Source organism: Phalangium opilio, unplaced genomic scaffold, assembly GCF_054372755.1.
Source record: "Phalangium opilio isolate 3A_F unplaced genomic scaffold, DU_Popi_V2 ptg000352l_1, whole genome shotgun sequence".
NCBI classification, from domain to species: Eukaryota; Metazoa; Arthropoda; class Arachnida; order Opiliones; family Phalangiidae; genus Phalangium; species Phalangium opilio.
This window is the reverse complement of record NW_028324228.1, coordinates 6080877-6087191: the sequence shown is the minus strand read 5'-3', so window position 1 is coordinate 6087191 and position 6315 is coordinate 6080877.

The following is a 6315-nucleotide window of genomic DNA, read 5'->3' as shown; positions in this document are numbered from 1 at the left end:
CCAACCTTTCGGTAACAGCCGACGGCGTTAACCATTGCGCAACGGAAGCCCAACGATTAAATGTTCGTCAGGTATTGTGGAAAAACTTTGGATTTTTACGTTACATGTGAGATTTCACAACACCGCTCTTGGGTGGGCTCGAACCACCAACCTTTCGGTTAACAGCCGAACGCGCTTACCATTGCGCCACGGAAGCCCAAAAATTAAATGTTCGTCAGGTATTGTGGAAACCTTTGACTTTTTACGTCACATCTGAGACCTCACAACACCGCTCACGGATGGGCTCGAACCACCAACCTTTCGGTTAACAGCCGACGGCGTTAACCATTGTGCAACGGAAGCCCAAAGATTAAATGTTCGTCAGGTATTGTGGAAAAGCTTTGACTTTTTACGTCACATCTGAGACTTCACAACACCGCTCTCGGATGGGCTCGAACCACAAACCTTTTGAATAACAGCTGAACGCTCTAACCATTGCGCCACGGAAGCCCAAAAATTAAATGTTCGTCAGTTATTTTTAAAAAACTCTGAATTTTACGTTACATCTAAGACCTCACAACACCGCTCCCGGATGGGCTCGAACCACCAACCTTTCGGTTAACAGCCGACGGCGTTAACCATTGCGCAACGGAAGCCCAACGATTAAATGTTCGTCAGGTATTGTGAAAAAACTTTGGATTTTTACGTTACATGTGAGATTTCACAACACCGCTCTTGGGTGGGCTCGAACCACCAACCTTTCGGTTAACAGCCGACGGCGTTAACCATTGCGCAACGGAAGCCCAAAAAATAAATGGTCGTCGGGTATTGTGGAAACACTTTGGCTTTTTACCTTACATGTGAGAGCTCACAACACCGCTCCCGGATGGTCTCGAACCACCAACCTTTCAGTTAACAGCCGAACGCGCTAATCATTGCGCCACGGAAGCCCAAAAATTAAATGTTCGTCAGGTATTGTGGAAAAACTTTGGCTTTTTACGTTACATTTGAGACTTCACAACACGGCAGCCGGGTGGGCTCGAACCACCAACCTTTTGGTTAACATCCGAACGCGCTAACCTTCGAGCCAAGGAAGCTCAGAAATGAAATGGTCGTCAGGTATTGTGGAAAAACTTTGGCTTTTTACGTTACATGTGAGATTTCACAACACCGCTCTTGGGTGGGCTCGAACCACCAACCTTTCGGTTAACATCCGAACGCGCTAACCTTCGAGCCAAGGAAGCTCAGAAATGAAATGGTCGTCAGGTATTGTGGAAATCTTTGGCTTTTTACGTTACATGTGAGATTTCACAACACCGCTCTTGGGTGGGCTCGAACCACCAACCTTTCGGTTAACAGCCGAACGCGCTAACCATTGCGCCACGGAAGCCCAAAAATTAAATGTTCGTCAGGTATTGTGGAAAAACTTTGACTTTTTACGTCACATCTGAGACTTCACAACACCGCTCCCGGATGGGCTCGAACCACAAACCTTAAGCTTAACATCCGAACACGCTAACCATGGAGCCAAGGAAGCTCAGAAGTGAAATGGTCGTCAGGTATTGTGGAAAAACTTTGACTTTTTACGTCACATCTGAGACTTCACAACACCGCTCCCGGATGGGCTCGAACCACAAACCTTTTGAATAACAGCTGAACGCTCTAACCAATTGCGCCACGGAAGCCCAAAAATTAAATGTTCGTCAGTTATTTTAAAAAAACTCTGAATTTTACGTTACATCTAAGACCTCACAACACCGCTCCCGGATGGGCTCGAACCACCAACCTTTCGGTAACAGCCGACGGCGTTAACCATTGCGCAACGGAAGCCCAACGATTAAATGTTCGTCAGGTATTGTGGAAAAACTTTGGATTTTTACGTTACATGTGAGATTTCACAACACCGCTCTTGGGTGGGCTCGAACCACCAACCTTTCGGTTAACAGCCGAACGCGCTTACCATTGCGCCACGGAAGCCCAAAAATTAAATGTTCGTCAGGTATTGTGGAAACCTTTGACTTTTTACGTCACATCTGAGACCTCACAACACCGCTCACGGATGGGCTCGAACCACCAACCTTTCGGTTAACAGCCGACGGCGTTAACCATTGTGCAACGGAAGCCCAAAGATTAAATGTTCGTCAGGTATTGTGGAAAAGCTTTGACTTTTTACGTCACATCTGAGACTTCACAACACCGCTCTCGGATGGGCTCGAACCACAAACCTTTTGAATAACAGCTGAACGCTCTAACCATTGCGCCACGGAAGCCCAAAAATTAAATGTTCGTCAGTTATTTTTAAAAAACTCTGAATTTTACGTTACATCTAAGACCTCACAACACCGCTCCCGGATGGGCTCGAACCACCAACCTTTCGGTTAACAGCCGACGGCGTTAACCATTGCGCAACGGAAGCCCAACGATTAAATGTTCGTCAGGTATTGTGAAAAAACTTTGGATTTTTACGTTACATGTGAGATTTCACAACACCGCTCTTGGGTGGGCTCGAACCACCAACCTTTCGGTTAACAGCCGACGGCGTTAACCATTGCGCAACGGAAGCCCAAAAAATAAATGGTCGTCGGGTATTGTGGAAACACTTTGGCTTTTTACCTTACATGTGAGAGCTCACAACACCGCTCCCGGATGGTCTCGAACCACCAACCTTTCAGTTAACAGCCGAACGCGCTAATCATTGCGCCACGGAAGCCCAAAAATTAAATGTTCGTCAGGTATTGTGGAAAAACTTTGGCTTTTTACGTTACATTTGAGACTTCACAACACGGCAGCCGGGTGGGCTCGAACCACCAACCTTTTGGTTAACATCCGAACGCGCTAACCTTCGAGCCAAGGAAGCTCAGAAATGAAATGGTCGTCAGGTATTGTGGAAAAACTTTGGCTTTTTACGTTACATGTGAGATTTCACAACACCGCTCTTGGGTGGGCTCGAACCACCAACCTTTCGGTTAACATCCGAACGCGCTAACCTTCGAGCCAAGGAAGCTCAGAAATGAAATGGTCGTCAGGTATTGTGGAAATCTTTGGCTTTTTACGTTACATGTGAGATTTCACAACACCGCTCTTGGGTGGGCTCGAACCACCAACCTTTCGGTTAACAGCCGAACGCGCTAACCATTGCGCCACGGAAGCCCAAAAATTAAATGTTCGTCAGGTATTGTGGAAAAACTTTGACTTTTTACGTCACATCTGAGACCTCACAACACCGCTCACGGATGGGCTCGAACCTACAACCTTTCGGTTAACAGCCGAACGCGCTAACCATTGCGCCACGGAAGCCCAAAGATTAAATGTTCGTCAGGTATTGTGGAAAAACTTTGACTTTTTACGTCACATCTAAGACCTCACAACACCGCTCTCGGATGGGCTCGAACCACCAACCTTTCGGTTAACAGCCGAACGCGCTAACCATTGCGCCACGGAAGCCCAAAGATTAAATGTTCGTCAGGTATTGTGGAAAAACTTTGACTTTTTACGTCACATCTGAGACCTCACAACACCGCTCCCGGATGGGCTCGAACCACCAACCTTTCGGTTAACAGCCGACGGCATTAACCATTGTGCAACGGAAGCCCAAAGATTAAATGTTCGTCAGGTATTGTGGAAAAACTTTAACTATTTACGTCACATCTGAGACTTCACAACACCGCTCCCGGATGGGCTCGAACCACAAACCTTTTGAATAACAGCTGAACGCTCTAACCTTTGCGCCACGGAAGCCCAAAAATTAAATGTTCGTCAGTTATTTTTAAAAAACTCTGAATTTTACGTTACATCTAAGACCTCACAACACCGCTCCCGGATGGGCTCGAACCACCAACCTTTCGGTTAACAGCCGACGGCGTTAACCATTGCGCAACGGAAGCCCAAAGATTAAATGTTCGTCAGGTATTGTGAAAAAACTTTGGATTTTTACGTTACATGTGAGATTTCACAACACCGCTCTTGGGTGGGCTCGAACCACCAACCTTTCGGTTAACAGCCGAACGCGCTAACCATTGCGCTACGGAAGCCCAAAAAATAAATGGTCGTCGGGTATTGTGGAAACACTTTGGCTTTTTACGTTACATGTGAGAGCTCACAACACCGCTCCCGGATGGTCTCGAACCACCAACCTTTCAGTTAACAGCCGAACGCGCTAATCATTGCGCCACGGAAGCCCAAAAATTAAATGTTCGTCAGGTATTGTGGAAAAACTTTGGCTTTTTACGTTACATGTGAGATTTCACAACACCGCTCTTGGGTGGGCTCGAACCACCAACCTTTCGGTTAACAGCCGAACGCGCTAACCATTGCGCCACGGAAGCCCAAAGATTAAATGTTCGTCAGGTATTGTGGAAAAACTTTGACTTTTTACGTCACATCTGAGACCTCACAACACCGCTCTCGGATGGGCTCGAACCACCAACCTTTCGGTTAACAGCCGAACGCGCTAACCATTGCGCCACGGAAGCCCAAAGATTAAATGTTCGTCAGGTATTGTGGAAAAACTTTGACTTTTTACGTCACATCTGAGACCTCACAACACCGCTCCCGGATGGGCTCGAACCACAAACCTTTCGGTTAACAGCCGACGGCGTTAACCATTGTGCAACGGAAGCCCAAAGATTAAATGTTCGTCAGGTATTGTGGAAAAACTTTGACTTTTTACGTCACATCTGAGACTTCACAACACCGCTCCCGGATGGGCTCGAACCACAAACCTTTTGAATAACAGCTGAACGCTCTAACCATTGCGCCACGGAAGACCAAAAATTAAATGTTCGTCAGTTATTTTTAAAAAACTCTGAATTTTTCGTTACATCTAAGACCTCACAACACTGCTCCCAGATGGGCTCGAACCACCAACCTTTCGGTTAACAGCCGACGGCGTTAACCATTGTGCAACGGAAGCCCAAAGATTAAATGTTCGTCAGGTATTGTGGAAAAACTTTAACTATTTACGTCACATCTGAGACTTCACAACACCGCTCCCGGATGGGCTCGAACCACAAACCTTTTGAATAACAGCTGAAGGCTCTAACCTTTGCGCCACGGAAGCCCAAAAATTAAATGTTCGTCAGTTTTTTTTAAAAAACTCTGAATTTTACGTTACATCTAAGACCTCACAACACCGCTCCCGGATGGGCTCGAACAACCAACCTTTCGGTTAACAGCCGAACGCGCTAACCATTGCGCCACGGAAGCTCAAAAATTATATGTTCGTCAGGTATTGTGGAAAAACTTTGGATTTTTACGTTACATGTGAGATTTCACAACACCGCTCCCGGGTGGGCTCGAACCACCAACCTTTCGGTTAACAGCCGAACTCGCTAACCATTGTGCCACGGAAGCCCAAAAATTAAATGTTCGTCAGGTATTGTGGAAAAACTTTGACTTTTTACGGCACATCTGAGACTTCACAACACCTCTCCCGGATGGGCTCGAACCACAAACCTTTTGAATAACAGCTGAACGCTCTAACCATTGCGCCACGGAAGCCCAAAAATTAAATGTTCGTCAGTTATTTTTAAAAAACTCTGAATTTTACGTTACATCTAAGACCTCACAACACCGCTCCCGGATGGGCTCGAACCACCAACCTTTCGGTAACAGCCGACGGCGTTAACCATTTCGCAACGGAAGCCCAACGATTAAATGTTCGTCAGGTATTGTGGAAAAACTTTGGATTTTTACGTTACATGTGAGATTTCACAACACCGCTCTTGGGTGGGCTCGAACCACCAACCTTTCGGTTAACAGCCGAACGCGCTAACCATTGCGCCACGGAAGCCCAAAGATTAAATGTTCGTCAGGTATTGTGGAAAAACTTTGACTTTTTACGTCACATCTGAGACCTCACAACACCGCTCTCGGATGGGCTCGAACCACCAACCTTTCGGTTAACAGCCGAACGCGCTAACCATTGCGCCACGGAAGCCCAAAGATTAAATGTTCGTCAGGTATTGTGGAAAAACTTTGACTTTTTACGTCACATCTGAGACCTCACAACACCGCTCCCGGATGGGCTCGAACCACAAACCTTTCGGTTAACAGCCGACGGCGTTAACCATTGTGCAACGGAAGCCCAAAGATTAAATGTTCGTCAGGTATTGTGGAAAAACTTTGACTTTTTACGTCACATCTGAGACTTCACAACACCGCTCCCGGATGGGCTCGAACCACAAACCTTTTGAATAACAGCTGAACGCTCTAACCATTGCGCCACGGAAGACCAAAAATTAAATGTTCGTCAGTTATTTTTAAAAAACTCTGAATTTTTCGTTACATCTAAGACCTCACAACACTGCTCCCAGATGGGCTCGAACCACCAACCTT